The following is a 17,112-nucleotide window of genomic DNA, read 5'->3' on the forward strand; positions in this document are numbered from 1 at the left end:
ACACATATTCATCTCCTCATTTTAACTGATAACTAACAAGATGATTGGCTTTGCTCCTGCTCCCTGCGCACCTCAAGTCCAGACTGAGCACGTCGTTTGTGTCCCTCCAACACATTTTAATTCGAAGGGTTTTGTGACTAATGAGACTTCACTGACGGTTTCATGGGAAGATGAAGAAGAGGATTACATCACATGCCACAAAGCAAAACTCAATTAGATTTCTCCATTTGACTAGCTGGACTTGTTCTTGCAAAAGGTTTCTCCCTTGCAACCATATTGCCAGGTCTCTTTTCTTCATCCCTTCTGCTTATACAACTTTTGAAGTTCCCTCTTTATTTTCTAAACCATCTTAGCAAGCTCTTGAGTTTTCATACCACGCAACATCCCATGCTTACCTAAAAAACAGCCAACTATTTTTCCTGAAACATACTTCTTGGGAAAATGGGGAGGTATTTCAGCTCACTTTATGGTCATAGGACCATATTTAATAACTATTACCTGAAGGCTTAGAAAGAATGAAACACTGGACTAAGTATCTGATACAGTGATCTATGGGATGTCATGTGACTGGTGGAAAATCTGGTAAATACTTCAAAAAATTTTTTAAAGATTTATTTATTTATGTATACCAGCGCTGGGGTATAGGCCAGAGGTGGGGGTGGTATGAGAGGATTCACCAGAGACAGAGTAGAGAGCAGAACAGACAAATTGACTGAGATGCACTGCTGAGGGGAGCAGCGGGATGGACAGGAGAAGTCTTCTGTGCCATGTGGATCAGTTCCCTGGCTGGGGATTGAGCTTGTGCTGCAGTGGTGGCTACTGATAGCTTCACAGCGCTGAGACTTAACCACTTGAGTCACCAGGGAGGCCCCTAAAGGACTTTAATTTTAAGGGTTTAAGCGAACCCCTAAGCCACTCATATTCATCACCTACCATTTCTTTAACTTAGCAGCCTGCGGGATAAATGGAAAATGTGTTACTGTTCCATTTTCTAAAGACAGGGAAATTGAGGCACAATGGTAATGAGTCACTTTGCTTTTGGATAGTGGAGGAGTTTGATCTGGGATCTAGGATTGTTTATTTTTAGAATATATGAGATTGTGGCCAAAATCTCCTTGGAAAGCCACAATGGAAAATGGAACCAATAAGGGACACTGTGTAATTGTGAACACTGAAATGTGAGGTCAGACAGAAAGAACTGAGGCATTGTGTTGGGTCAGGAATGCTGCAAATGGGGACTGGGCCAGGATAGGCTGTCAGTATTTGTCCCACAGGGACAGGAAAGAGATGGCTGCATTGGGCAAGAGAAGGCAGCGTTTGGCAAGGGACGTCTGTCCCTATGTGGGAAAGCATGACTCATGGATGCCACAGCTCAGCTACAGTCTCTTTAGATCTTCAAGCTCCCTCAATTCAACTCTGTATTTACTGAGCAACCCTCAGATCTACTTTTGGCTTCTGAAGTAGTTGTTTCCACAGAGTCAAGAATGTGCTGACTGAGGTTTCTTCAGGCCTATTGTCAATTATATTTTATATGATGAATGAATAATGCTGCATCTGGTTTCTCCCTATGGGTTTGGTTTAGAGTAGGTTTATTCATTCAACATTAACTCAACAAATATTTACAAAGTGCTGTCCCTGGGCCAGGTCTTGTTCATAGCCCTTGTGATACAATCAGATAAGATTCTTCCCTTGGCAGTGTGCACATAGTAATGAGGCATGGCATGTAACCCCAAGCAAACAAAAAGCAATAGAATTTCAAACCATCATGCTCCACATTTAGGGTTACAGAGTTCCTCCCTGCAGGCCCAGCTGTACCTCACTTCTGCAAACCTCTCCCCTGCTTAGCCTCGTCAGGAAAACCTAAGAAGCTTTAGTCCTATTTCAGAGGAACCAACATCAAATTTCTCCTCTAGTCTGACCTGACTCTCAAGAGACTGTTGGAATAACTGGTGTCAAGGCCCATCACCTCCCTTGCCACTGGACGCCTGTCGAACCCCTGGACCTCAGACATGATGGCTTCATCCATTCAGTTCGTTCAACAGATACTTTTGAATTCTCACTGAGCACCAAGTACTTTGGGGGTTGGGGGTGCAAAGACACATGCTGATGGTGCCTATGCTTCACCCAGTATGCCAGGAACCTACAGGGAGCTGTGTGTATGGAAAAGGGACCCCTAAATCACACTAGAGAGAAGGGCAACCAGAGAAAGTTTCCCTGAGGGAGGCTATTTAAACTGAAGTTTTGGATTTTTTTCTACGTAGCTTTTATTGTTTTTCCCCCCTTTACAAAAATAACAAATGTTGAAATTTTGGAAAATATAAAAGACAAAGGGCATTTAAAATCACCCACAAATCCATCATTGGCAGCAATTTGGTAATGTGTAATTTTCATTCTCTGTGGTAGGTGAACTTAGTTTTGAAGGGCAGGGGTTTACCTTGGCAGGAAAGGAAAGTATTCGGTAAAGACAACAGTCTTCAGATTTCCTTTAAAAACCAGATGTGGGCTCTCTCTGGTGGCGCAGCGGGTTAAATAAAGCACAGCACTAAGAAGCTAAAGCCGTTTCAGCATGAGTTCAAATCCAGCCCCAGAAGTGACCCACATGGCGCAGAGACCTCTCCTGACCACCCAGCTACTCCCCTCAGCAGTGTACTTCGTGATCTCCTGTTCTGCTCCCCACTCTGTCTCAGGTGAAGCCTCTCACTGGCCCCGTACCTCTGGCCTGTACCCCAGTTCTGTGTGCATAAATAAATAAATATTTTAAAAAACAGATGTAACACATAAAGGCATGAATATATATATATATGAAGGAATATTTGTGTGTATGAATATGTGTGTGTGTGTGATTTTTGTTCACTGAAATATCCCTGGCACCAAACCAGTATATGGCAGATAACAGTTGCTCAACATACATTTGTTAATTTTTCTAAAGGGAATCAGATGCAATGGAAAAATGAGCTATTGAATATGAAAGAATAAGAATATCATCCTTCTTCACAGCCTCATATATCTGGGATCAACATGACCGGGTCCTGGGAAGGAATCAGGACTGTGAATTCTCCTGTCATGTGTCAGCGCCAGTGTGAACTATGGAGACAGACCTTCATGACGGTTTGGGAGCGAAGGTGTCATCAGGAAAAAGGAGGCTCCTGAGTGGTTTAGATCCAAGGACAGCAGGGAGGTCCTGGGTGCCAGGAATGAAGGCAGCCATAAGGGATGCTCCTCTTCTCCCCAGAGCTTCCTAGTACAGTGTAGAAAAGTAGGCGTGGAAACCTTGAGTCATGTGAAATATATCTGGCATTTGGGAGGGTGTGGAAGAAAAAAGATTTGACTCTCTTGCTTCTCTCAGGCGACTAGGAAGAAACTCTGCTCAGGGAGCAAAAGGAGACTTTTTTTTAAAGACTTATTTATTTGTGCATACAGAACTGGGGTACAGGCCAGAGGTGCAGGAGCAGTGGGAGGACTCACCAGAGACAGAGTGGGGAGCAGAACAGGCAGATCGACGAAGTACACTGCTGAGGGGAGCAGCGGGCGGGTCAGGAGAGGTCTGCCGAGCCATGTGGGTCACCTCCCTTGCCCGGGATGGAACTGGCAGTGAAGCGGCTGCCCTGAGCTTCATGGTGCCGCACTTTAACCCGCTGCACCACCAGGGAGGGCCCAAAGAAGACATTTTAAAGGCTCTTTTCTGAGGACACTGTTTACAGTGGTTCAGATTGTGCACTTCACAAAGATGCCACGTTGGAGGCGGCCACGTTGGAGGAGGCCACGTGCAGCCTCCTGAATGAGAACAGGCAGCAGTCGTGGACACTGTAGGTCTGCCAGTTGGACATAAACCTGGCTGGGTTTTCTGTGGAAACCCCACCCCTCGCCCCTGCAGACTCAGTCATAGACACACTTGAGAGCAGCTGTGTGCACGCAGGCCGAGCTCACAGTCACAACCATGTCTATCTCAGAAATACTGTGGGTCTCACCTGAGTCTCTTCTCTCACTCCCAGATGCTCTCAGAGGCCCAACTTCAAACACACCCCCTCTCCCAACTCTAAACTTGACACAGCAGTTGAGCTAGGAGACAGAGAGGACAAAGAAGGGACATCGGGCTTGTGGTGCCATCAGGCAGGGTAGGAGGCAGAAGGAGTGACTCTGCCTGGGCCCAGCCAAGGATGCAGCAGGCCAGGACCCCAGAAATGGCCTGGGCCAAGCCAAAGCATCAAGCCACCCCTGGCTTCTCTATGTGTTGTGCCAAAAAAAAGAAACTAACTTAAAATAAGTTTAAGATGAGAAAGGGGGGCCCTCCCTGGTGGCACAACAGGTTAAAAGCACTGCACGATGAAGCTATCACAGCCACTGCAGTACAAGCTGGGTCCCAGCCAAGGGGTGGCCCATGGCGCAGCAGACCTCTCTGACCAGCCCTCTTCTCCCCTCAGCAGTGTGTTTCAGCCCATCTGCCTGTTCTGCTCCCCACTCTGTCTCTGGTGAGTCCTCTCACCACCACCTCTCTTGCACCTCTGGCCTGTACTCCAGTTCTGTATGCAGAAAGAAATAAATCTTTAACAAAAAGATGAAGAAGGGGCACATTTTCAACTGTCAGCAGCTAGGGCACCTGATCCGCCCTCCTGCCTTCCTCTCTTCTCACACCCTAACAAACTGTATAACCTCCTGGGCTCCAAGAAGAGAAACTTTGAACAGCCAATTCTCATGTTTCCAAATCTCAGCTAGCCTAACACAGTAAATGAAGAACATGACGTTCCTTGCAAGAGGCATTGCTATAAACTTTGTGGAAGGGGAGGGGAAGTGCATGAAAAACTGTGCTCGGTCCCTTCCTCTGCTTCTGCTTTCCTCCATGGTGTCCTTGACCTGGGATTTGCTCTTTTGCTTGGAAAGTCTGAAATTTTTAACTATGTTAGAAATACCAAAGCATCCAATGCAACCATCTTGGGGGATAACATTTTAAATAGGAGGGCTAGCATATTAAATAGAAGTAGGCTTTGCAAAAAAAATAAAAATGAAGTTGCTTTGAACACATGGGTCAAAGACGGTAAACTTTTAAATATATATATTCATTTTATTTATTTATGCATACAAGAGCTGGGGTGTAGACCAGAGGTGTAGAGGAGAGGGTGAGAGGATTGGGAGCAGAACAGGCAAATCCACAAAGTACACTGCTGAGGGGAGCAGCGGGCGAGACCAGAGAGATCTGCTGCGCCATGTGGGCCACATGGCTGGGGATTGAATTTGTGTTGCAGTGGCTGGTGATAGCTTTATAGTGCTAAGACTTAACCCCTTGTGCCACCAGGAAGGCCCTATAAATAAAGTCTTATTAAAACGCAGCCATGGGCCCTCCCTGGTGGCACAACAGGTTGAGGTAAAGCACTGTGGGGCTGACCCCAGCCACTGCAGCATGAGTTCCATCCCCAGCCAGGGAGCCGACCCACATGGCACATCAGGCCTCTCTGTGCACTGCTTCTCTCAGCGGTGTATTTCACTAGATCTGCCTGTTATTCTCCCCACTCTGTCTGTGGTGGACCCTCTCACTCCCTGCACCTCTGGCCTATACCCCAGTTCTTGTATGCATGGATACATAAATCTTTAAATCAATCAATCAATCAGTCAATAAAACGCAGCACAGTCATGTTTCCATTGTCTTTGTTGCTTTCACGCTTCAGGGGTAGAATTGAGTAAATGTGATCAAACTGTATGCAAAACCTAAAAAAATTTGCTCTCTAGCTCTGTAAAGAGAAGTTTGCTGAACCCTGATCTACATATCTATGCTTCTGCTGATACCACAAGTCTCTTGATTAGTGAAGATTTGTAAGTCTTGAAATTGGTAGTATAAGTCCTCTAGCTTTGTGTTTTTCAAAATAGTTTAGCTTCTTTGTCTTTCTGCAAATACTTAACACCACCTTGTCAAATTCTTCAAAAGACACTGTTTATATTTTGGCTTGGGGCTACATTAAATCTAAGGGAGGCCATCTTAACAACATGGAACCTCCCAACACTGACATGTTATATTTCTCTAGTTCTTTAACTTTCCTTTATGATATTTTCTTGTTTCCAGTGTACAGATCTTACACATATGTTGTAAAACTTATTTCTAAGTGTTTTTTATGTTATTGTTAATAAAGTTCATGTAAAAAAATTGTGTGTGTATGTGAGAGAGAGACAGAGGCTGATTCACATGAATCAACTGATAGTTATTTTTCTTTCCAAGACTTCACTCTTTTCACTGTTTTCTTTGCTTCTTTTGTCTAGTATGGTTTCCCATACTAGAAACACTGTGTTTTTCCTAGCGAGCCCCCTGCCTCCCTTCCCCTGGTGTGTGGCAAGGAATGCACATTTCACTCCATGACTGAACATCTCCAGCAGGAGACCTTCTCTGCGAGGCTTTTGTTCACTCCCGGCACCTGCGCCCTGCCTTGTTTGAGCTTCTCTGAGTCAGCAAGGTTGGTCCGGGAGGTGGGGATCTGTCTGATCCTGTTCCTCCTCCAGCGTCTTCAGATAGTTCTGTTTGTATGAAGCCCAGTTCTTATTGTGTCCTTCAGGGAAGTCCTGTAATAGAATTTTTTTTAAAAGATTTATTTATTTGTGCATACAGAACTGGGGTACAGACCAGAGGCTCAGGGGTAGTGAGAGGCTTCAGCAGAGACAGAGTGGGGAACAGAACAGGCAGACTGATGAAGTACACTGCTGAGGGGAGCAGCGGACAGGTCAGGAGAGGTCTGCCACGCCATGTGGTCACCTCCGGGCCAGGCGGGAATCGAACTCATGCGGAAGTGGCTTTAGATTCTCAGTGCTGTGCTTTAACCTGCTGTGACACCAGGGAGGGCCTGTAATAGAAATTTAATCTATCACATGTTAAAGCAGAACTTGAACTTTTGTCTTTCTGAAACAGTCAATTTCACCTTCATTTTTTTTGTAAAGATTTATGCATACAGAACTGGGATACAGGCCAGGGGTGCAGGAGCCGTGAGAGGATTCACCAGAGACAGAGCGGGGAGTAGAACAGGCCGACTGAAGAAGTATACTGCTGAGGGGAGCTGTGGGCGGGTCAGGAGAGGTCTGCTGTGCAGTATGGCTCACCTCCGGGGCTGGGGATCGAACTCATGCTGAAGTGGCTTTAGCTTCATAGTGCTGAACTTTAACCCGCTGTGCCACCAGGGAGGACCCTCACCTTCATTTTTTAAAAGAAATTTTTGTTCTTGGTTAGCAGCCTTCTCTTTTACAGAGCTTCCTCTTGCAGTGTTAGTCGTTTGCACACACACATAGTGATCAGTACCTAGACAAAACTTTGAGGAAACTTGCAGATTTCCAAGAATTTTTTCTTTGCCTGTCGTAGCCTGGAAGTTCTCTCTCCTCCTCTCCAGGAAGTGGGCTGGACACTGGTGGAATTCATCTCATTTGTTTCCCTTTTCTCAGAATCACTATTCTGAATTGCTTATTCTCTAGTATTTTGTTCATTTTTTATTGACTAGGGCAAAAAATAAGGGAAAGAGGAAATCTAGATCTTGTTACTTCATCTTTGCCAAAAGCAAACATTGCTCTTATTTGCTTTCATAATCTTTCTTACTGAGGCATAACACATTCACATAAACATTCAACTCCTAAGTATATGGCTCAATAAACTTTCACACAATAAACATATCTGTGTAATTACATACTCTAAGAATCAACAGAGCATCGCCAGCAACCAGAAATTTCATATCCCTTTCCAATCATTACCTCTTCTCTAAAGCTAGCCATTATTTTAATTTCTAGCATCATAGAGCCTGTTTTTGAGCTTTATATAAACGATCTCACATAGTAGGTATGCTTATGTCCGGCTTCTTTTATTTAACATTATGTTTATCTTACGTCCATGTTGCTAGGTGGAGCAACCATCCACTCCTTTTCATCGCTGTATAAAATTCCGTTTTGTGAGTAGAGCACATTATTCATCTGTTCTATTGTTGATGGGTATTTGAGCCCTTTCCAGCTTGGGACTATGACGGTGTTGTTCTGATGGTGACTGCACAGGTTGGTGTGTACTCAAGTTTATTTCTAGGTCTAGAACTGCTGGATCACAGACTAGATATCTCTTCTACTTCAGCAGATACCACCAAATCATTTTCCCAATTAGCTTGAAGGAGAGTTCCAGTTGGCTCATATCCTTACCAAAACTTGCTCCTGTGCATTTCATGTTAGCCTTTCTAGTAACTTTATTTACACCACCTTTCAGAACATCCCGCAGGCATAATAAAAACTGCCAGATGAGCTAACAGCGTGTGGATTTGAGACTCCTCTATGTAAAGCATATCTTCCCCGCGGCTTTGAGCATTTCCAAAAGCTTTCAGCTGTTGTTGGTGCTCACCAACATCATTTGACCAGAATTTGAAAGCTCAGTGTTAGGTGATTCATCAGGCGAGGAGATGATGGGAGCAAGGCAAATAGCATTCTTGGCAGAGGAAGCAATACATGGGGAGAGAGAGGAAGTCATAAAAGGGTCTGACTCAGGGCTGCCCTCACAACTCGGATTTGTGGAACTGCTATTCACTCCTCTGTCTGTGGACACAGCCCCTGTAAGAATTGTGCAGTGCATAACCCATGGAGCTGTACATAGCGGCCGTGCCTTGCTAAGGGATAAAAAGAAATTTGCTATAACTGGAGGGTGAGGTGGGTAGGGTGGAAAAGTAGGAGAAGCTAGATTCAGAATTGGGCAATCGAATTGACTCAGCCTTTGTCAGAGGCTTACTTTAAAGCTCCACCCTACCCTCACCCCTACTAGGCTTCCTCCTCCTTGATACGTCAGCCCTCTCTCTAAGCCAACAGAGCTGGGGCCAAGGTGAAACCCAGGCCAGGAAGGAGAACTGCTGAGCACACGCCAGCTTGTCTTGCTACACGACTCTGGTCTCAACAAGTTGAGGAACCAACGCCTTGTCCTTCCTCTATCTTGGCCTTCTGCTCTTGCCAGCAGCCTTAGCACTCCTCTGCCTGGGAAAATTGGGTAAACACGGTAACTAGGTAAAACCAGACAGGAAGCTGTGCCCCACCTACCTTACCCCAGGTTCATGGAACTGAGTCACCTGGGCAGGTTTCTGAGGGCACAAGAAAGTGAAAGGAAACCCCAGCCCCTACCTCCACCCCACCCATCCTTCCCAGGACCTGCCAAAGTAGAGACGCTCTGTGTTGACATCTTTGTCTCTGAGGCCTCACTGCCTTCGGATGTGTGTGTGTCTAGTATACTTGTCCAGGGCATGCAATGTCTGCCCCATTGGGCTAAAAGGAACTAGCCACTGTCTGCCAGAAAGGGGATCTCTCTGGAAGGTGAGGCTCTAAGCGTGGCCTTCCTCTCAGTTTCTTAGCTGTTTATTCCTTAAAGGAGAAACTCCAACTGCTAGAAGGACTCCAGGGAATGGCCCAGCAAGAATCACTCTAGGCTCTGGCTACAAAGGGAGTCGCTCAGGTGGAACCTTCCCAAAGAGGAGCCAAGAGCCAAGACAGGGAACCCAGGAAAGGTGCCCATGAGCGTACCAGGACTCTGGAGCAGGGCACATATCACGAGACAGGATGTCAAAGGGATATTTGTGTGTTTTTGGGCACAGCTAAGTATGTTACCAACCAAAACCTTTCCCCCTTTGCTTCTTCTCAAGGTGAATGTTGAAATCAGCGTCAAGAATCTACTGCACTCTTCAAACGTGTCACATGGTTTGGGACTAATGAAGAATAGAGAACAGTGACAGGCCCTCCCCTCAAGGAGGCTACCAAGGAGAGGCAAGCAAGGCATATGAGGAACAGAACCAGGGATGGGGATTTTGTTTCTATTTTTAAACCCAAATTAAAATTAGCACGTACTCCCTGGGCAGACACGCAGGGCACCAGGGTGCTTAGGATGCCGGGAGGACAGCAGGAGCTAGCCTGGCGCTCAGCGCCGTTGCCAGGTCGTCCGTATGTGAACTGTCAAATAAATACTAAACTTCCTAAAAATAAATAAACAGGAAAGTGAACAACTTTCCCTAAATAAATGCTAAATCACTTGGGTCAATTCACTGCTGAGCACTGGACTGGAGACTGCAGGAGGAGAAGGCTCTGGGCAAATCGGGGTGACCATTATGGCAAAAAGGCAGAGAAGCGGACATCTGGGTAAAAGGCAGAGAAGCGGTCATCTGGAGCAAAGAGGCAGGCAGGAAGCTGAGACGGAGGCGCAGGGTAAGGAATGTTTGAGTAGAGCAGTGGGAATAGGGGTGGCGGGGGCTGGAAAGGCATCTCATGGAGGAATGAGGGCATGAGAAAAACCTAACTCCAAATACTGGTGATGGTGACAGGGACAAGCTAGTTGAGAGAAGAAGGGGGGCCTGGCTGGGGGTCTTTGCTATTGAACATGATCAATTAGGTAGAGGTTTTCCATAGAGCCAGTATGTACTTCCTCTTAAGATGCCACACTCTTCATACACACACAGACATGCCTGAGAGGACATACCCTGGATCTTAGCACTTAGCTGCCAGTAATGGGATCCAGGCGAATGGAGAGGAAGTTAGGTCAGTAGTGTAGAAATGAGAGGAAGAAGAGGCAGACAGGCCCGAGGGGGCACCCCGGGATGCACATATCTAGTGATCTGGGGAGTGTTTAACTCTGAATGGCATCCACCCAGTGGAGAAGGACACACTTCTGGGCCACTTCAAGCAGTTCTTGAGGCCTGATCCTCCAGTCTTTTGGGAGGCAAGCCTGCTGCTTTGAACAACTTTGAGGAAAAAAGCTCCTAGAACTGTATCTGGAGAGGTGCATCTCTGAGCAGGACCCTGGGCTCTGGGCCAGGCACCAGCCTCCTTTAAATGTAGAGTCTGTCAGTCAGGGCTCTGCTGGGTGGATACCCAAGGATTTTAGTGATAGAAATTCCTAGAATCCCTTTCTTTCTCTTCCTAGAGGATTATATGAAGTAAATGCAGAATAAAAGGAAAGAAAGAAGAAAGAAGGAGGAGAAAAAGAGTAGGAAAGGAAGGAGGAGCCAAAGAAGGAAGGCATTTAAAAAAATTTATTTGTGATCACAGACTTTCTCTGCTTAAAACCTTTTCATAACTTCCCATTGCTCACTAGATAGCCACACCCCTCTTCCTCTCCTTCCTCACCCCTTCCAGTCATATGGGGTTCTGGGGTCTCTAGGATATATTCACATGGGTCTTATGGGAAGTTACCCCATGGGCTTGCAGCAACGGAAACAGAGGGAACAACATAATGATTTCATTACAAGGAGCATATAGAATTTTAAAAAGGAGGCTTAGATTAGTGACTATAGGACCATTGCAAAATCACTTAGAGTCACTAAGACTTCTTTTCTTCACCTGCTCTGTGTCAAAGAGAATAATTCCTGTACCACCTACCTTAGTGTTCAGGTGAGATAAAGAGTCTGAAAACCTTTTGTGAATTAGCAAGTACCAAACAAATAAGTTATTGTTCCTACTACCAAGTAAATTGCCAGCAGCTTGCTGCTTTCATCTCTCAGGGCTTTTCTTTCTAATAATCTTCCATGTCATTATAACAATATATTCATAACACTATATAAATGTGTGTATATTTGTTATACACGCATACCATGTGCTCCGATCCCCTCTGTGCCGTGGCTGGGCAGGGCCTCCCCTTGCTGGGCATATAAGGGCTCAGGCTCAGTGGAGTCACGGGGAGGTCCGGTGTCACCGTGCTAGGCACAGCCAGCCTGCAGCTCAGATTTCACTGCTCCCTGCTTCTGAAAGCCGTACCAGCTGTCGTTAGCCCTCTCAAGATTTTCTTGGTGATGAAGGCCACTTTAGCAGATAGCAGGGTCTTTGGCAGGGCTATTTCAGACACCTGAGCCAGTGCCAGTGAATCAGGCTTGGGTTTTGAACATCTACACCCCTTGGGAGTTTGCTGAGGCTCCTCTGTGCCAGTGGTCAACATGGCCAGCAACAGTCAGGTCAGAGGTACCCATGCCAGACAACTTTGAAAGCCTTCTTCTGGGGGCGATTCTTACCCAAAGTATGCTAATGCCTCAGTGCTCCTCAGACCCCTGGGGCCTCCCCACAAATGTGGTCATTGAGTGTCCAGCCCCTGGTGAGGGAAAGGGGCTCAACCCTGGCTGCCCTACCGGAGCTGCTCACATGTGGAAAAACCACCCCACAGCTGCAAATCACAGTGAGCGATGGTGGAGGGCCCGAGGCGACCCTCAGAGTGAAACTGGCCCTGAGCTCTGAGAGGCAGAAATCCCTGGGGACTGGGAGGTCCTTGTCTCTGTGTCAGACTGAAAAGCTCTTGCTGTGGATGAATCACAGCAGGAAACCGCCCCTGCAACATTCCAGGATGCACAGCCCAAGACCTTTGTCTGACTCTGGCTGACCGTGGTGCCTCAGCCAGACGGGTAGTCTAGGGGGGTACCGGAGTCTGCCTTGGTCCACACACAAGCCACGGGATCAGGGAGATCTGGGCATGACTCCCGTCAAGTGCTGGGTGGCCAGGTCTGCTGTGCTGACTCTGCCCTGGGATTCTCTCTCCAGGTCAGTGAGGATGATGCATTCAAGAGGGAAGAGGTGCAGACAGTGGGGGGCCCCCCATCCACAATCCAAGAGAGAACAGAGCTAGAGTATTAGTGGGTCAGGTCACCAGACCTTCCAGCCCTCCTCACCCTTTTCTTCCTTTTCCTGAAAGAGGGGATTGGATGGTGGGGTGGTATAAGATTGAAAAGCCTGAAAAGTATGATGGGACCTGTTCCCACAATGAAAAATATTTTAAAAAGTAATCAGAGATAGTGTGACTGTACAATAATAGGGAGAATGATCTGAAATAAAATCTGATCTGAAATAAACGACGAAGTTAAGCTTTTAAAATAAGGCAGATTTTAAAAAATGCTATAGAAAAATATTTTTGCTCTCTGTCAAGGAAATGAGGTCTGCTAGGCAGCAAGATGTTATCAACGTATCAGAGATCTATTAAGTCCATTCACTGAATTTTTCTGATGGCTGAATTCTTATTTGTGGATTAATAATAGGATCATGCCTTCAAGCAGTATTTTAGTTTAAGTTAAATTAAAAGTGTGTGTTAAGAGATTCAGGCCTCCCTGGTGGCCTAAGGGTTCAATCTCAGTGTTATCACCCCTATACCCTGAATTCGATCCCCAGTGGAGAGCTAACCCACTTATGGCCCAGTAGGCATCTCCTGATACACCCCTTAGTGTATTTTAGTAAATCCACCTGTTGTGAGATGACTTTTTTATTTTCAGCTGTATTTGCTTAACTATTGTGTAACACTAGCTTGACCACCATGCATTTCTTTAACTATTCCTTTCCATTATCTCCACTGGCCTAAAGTAAATGTGCGGTAATCCTGATGATGTACCCAGCAAACTTCCTGTGAAGATGGATGTATTGGGGAATAATTGAACAAAATGCAATTTGGATCAGCTTCTCATCTCTTGAGTTCATAAGAAAGAAGTACTCTCCTTCCCCAGAGAGTGATCACTAAATGAGGCCCATAGTGTTACTGTATGTTTACATATGCTTCTAAATTTGTCCAAGAAAGGGATAAAAGGTAAAAGAAAGGGGGGGAAATTCTGTCTTAACATTATCTTAATGGTTAATATCTTCACCACCAAACTACCCTAAAAACAAATGTTGGTGACAAAGCCAGTTAAGTTTGAGGAAACTCTGTCTCTGTCTTTGCTGTTGTTTCCAGACCATTTCACATCCAAGTTTATGACTTGAAATATAAAAATTTTTTAGGGTAAAGAACAAATGATAGAAATATTTGACCAAATTTTGGAGTTCTCTGTTTTCAAACACACCAGTGGTTTAGTTTTATATTTAGTTGCTTTGTACTGGGAAAACTTAAATTTACTTAGATCTTGTTCCATTTACAGTTCATTCTCGGGGTGTATGTAAGACATAATAAAGCTTTCTCTTTTTTTTTTTAAAGATTTATTTTATTTATGCATACAGAACTGGAGTACAGGCCAAAGGCGCAGGGTGGTGAGGGGATTCACCAGAGACAGACCGGGGAGCAGAACAGGCAGATCGCCTAAGTACACTGCTGAGGGAGCAGTGGGCAGGTCAGGAGAGGTCTGCTGCGCCATGTGGATCACCTCTGGGGCAGGCAGGATTCGAACTCATGCTGCAGTGGCTTCAGCTTCTTAGTGCTGTGCTTTAACTCGCTGGGCCACCAGGGAGGGCCCAGCTTTCTCTTTTTTTTAATACATAAAGCTTTCTTGAAAGTGATTTCAAAAAAGAAAGAGAAAACTATTTTGGGGAACTTGGATAGAGGAAGAGATTTAAAGTAAAATACAAAAAGTGTCAAAGAGATTAATAACGTGTCAACATTAAAATGAAGAAATTCTGGTTATAAAAAGGCACCGTGAAAAGAATGAAATGCCAAGTCGCAGAGAAGAAGCTTGCAATGCATACAGGCCACGGGAATCTTAAAAACAAAATGTAAATCAACTCTTATAAAACAATAAGAAAAAGACAACTGAGTGGGAGAGTAAGCAACAGGCTTCAAAGTGCACTTCACAAAAACCATGTTCGTGCCAGTAAGTGTACAGACAGGCTGCATTTGTCAGCCACAGTGATCTGGCAACAGCCTGAAACAAGAATGCTAATAGTAAGTGCTGGCTATGATGTGAAGTAACTGGAATTCTCACAGATGGCCCTGCAAACTGTTACGCCCACTCTGGAAAACAGCGTGACCTGGTCAGCGGAAGTTGAGGCTAGGACTTTCCTAAGTATCTTTGCAACACAAGAGTTCACTGAGCATAGGATGCTCATAGCAGGATAACTTGTAGTAACCCCAAACTGGAAACTACCCGAATGTCCATTAAGGGTAGACAGCAGATGACTGGGTCACCCAGCAAGTATTATGAGAAACACTGCTCTCAGACATGGCAACACAATTGGTCTTTCAAATAAAAGAGATGGGCCCTCCCTGGTGGTGCAGTGGGTTAAAGCACTGCACTGAGAAGCTAAAGCCACTTCCGCATGAGTTCGAGCCCTGCCTGCCCTGGAGGAGATCCACATGGCGAGGCAGACCTCTCCTGACCCGCCCGCTGCTCCCCTCAGCAGTGTACTTCTTCTGATCCGCCTCTTCTGCTCCCTGGTCTGTCCCTGGTGAATCCTCTCACCCTCTGCATCTCTGGCCTGTACCCCACTTCTGTATGCATGAATAAATAAATAAATCTTAAAAAAAAAAAAAAGAGAGAGAGATGGGGGCCTCCCTGGTGGCCTCGAGGTTAAGTCTCAGTGCTATCACCACGACCGCCTGAGTTCGATCCCCAGCCAAGGAACTGACTCATATATGGCACAGCAGACCTCTCCTGTCTTGCTAGCTGTTCCCCTTAACAGTGTATTCCAGTAAGTTTCCCTTTTCTGTTCCCCACTCTGTCTCTGGCGAATCCTCTTACACACACACAGACACACACACACCCCTAACCTACACCCCAGTTGTTCTATGCCAAAAGAAAAATAAAAAACTGGAGAAAAGCCAGATACAACATATTTTCATGAAAGATAGCAAAAGAAAAGTCATAATCTTTAGATGTTAAAAGAACAATCAAGTGATAATCATCAGAGTGAGGGGAGTGTTACCTTTAGAAAAGAAAGGAGGGGTGCTATAATGGCGAGAGGTCTTGAAGGGGACATTCGGGACGATGGCCTATTTTGGGGCTGCGTAGGAGACACAGAGATATTGTTTTATACTGATTCTTTAAGTGCTATGTTTATGTAGTATAACTTTCTGCATTATTTGATGGAACCATGTGTAATTGCCAACATCCTATCCTTTTTAAAATAACATAATAGTTTAGTTTTACATTATTTTGTGCCTTTTTCCATCTCAATTGTAACATCCCACCCTTTGTCACCTACAAAAATGGCCATTTCAACGGTCTGATCTAATTTTTCTCAGTAAACACGAACTGACATTAAGTTAGGCAGTCTTTCCAACAAGTGGTGGTGAAGGCTACTAACAACTTCATTCTCATTCTCATTACTCATTGAATCAATACTTCCTGGGGGCGTATCCCACGTGGGGGTGATTCTCTCAGCACTGGCACAGACTGCTCTTGTGGTGCTGGGAAGATAATCAAGACACAGCTACAGAAACAACCACGATGTCATGTGGCGGTGCAGTCAGTGCTACGAAGAAAACAACGCAGACCCTGACCAGGGTCGCAGACCAGGGTCGCCAGAGCGTGATGCTTCTACGAAGCATGGTGAAAGGGCTCCTGGAGCGTGACACCTCGAGTCAGAACTGAATGAAGTCTGCAGCAGTGGGAGAGAGAGCTCGAGGCAAAGGAAAGAGCCAGTGCACAGACCCAGCCCCTGGAATGTTCTCGGCCAGACACGAGAACAAGGAGGCCAGTGTTAAGGCTCAGAGTGAGAAAAAGGGAGAGTATGAAGACATGAATCGGGAGCTGCAGCCAGCGAGCGCCAGGGGAGGCCTGTGCACCCTGGCAACCAGCGTGGGTTTGTTCCGGAGCGATGAGGCTGCTGGAGGTCTGGGCGCAGGAAGCGGTGTGATTGGACCTATAGTTTAAAGGGAAGGCTCTGGCTGTTCTGCGAAGGAGAGTGGGGGGTGGGGACGGAAAGGACGGAACAGGGGTCCCTGTTGAATGCTACTGGCCTGTGCTGGGCAAGAGATAAAGGTGACAGGAAATGGGACTGCGCGGGATTTTTGGTCATGACGAAATTTGGTATGGTGAGACTTGGTATTTGGTATGGTGAGATCTTGTGGTAGAAACCCAGATAGGATTTGTTGATGGGATGTAGGGTAAGAGAAAGGAGAATTAACAATGTGTCTAATATTTAAAAAATGAGGGTACCGGGGCCTCCCTAGTGCTCAGAGGGTTAAAGCGCAGCACTCAGAAGCTGTCCGCAGCCACTCAGGAGGAGTTCTATCCCCAGCCAGAGAGCTGACCCACATGGCGCGGCAGACCTCTCCGGTCTTTCCCGCTGCTCCCCTCAGCAGTGTACTTTGCCAATTTGCCTGTTTTGCTCCCAGCTCTGTCGCTGGTGGATCTTCTCCCTCCCTGCACCTCTGGCCTGTACCCCAGTTCTATATGCATAAATTAAAAAATTAGGATACACAAGCCTATCTATTGCATGGTAAAAATTCTTCAAAATATGTTACTG

Source organism: Condylura cristata, unplaced genomic scaffold, assembly GCF_000260355.1.
Source record: "Condylura cristata isolate star-nosed mole 26May11 unplaced genomic scaffold, ConCri1.0 scaffold00020, whole genome shotgun sequence".
Classification (NCBI taxonomy): Eukaryota; Metazoa; Chordata; class Mammalia; order Eulipotyphla; family Talpidae; genus Condylura; species Condylura cristata.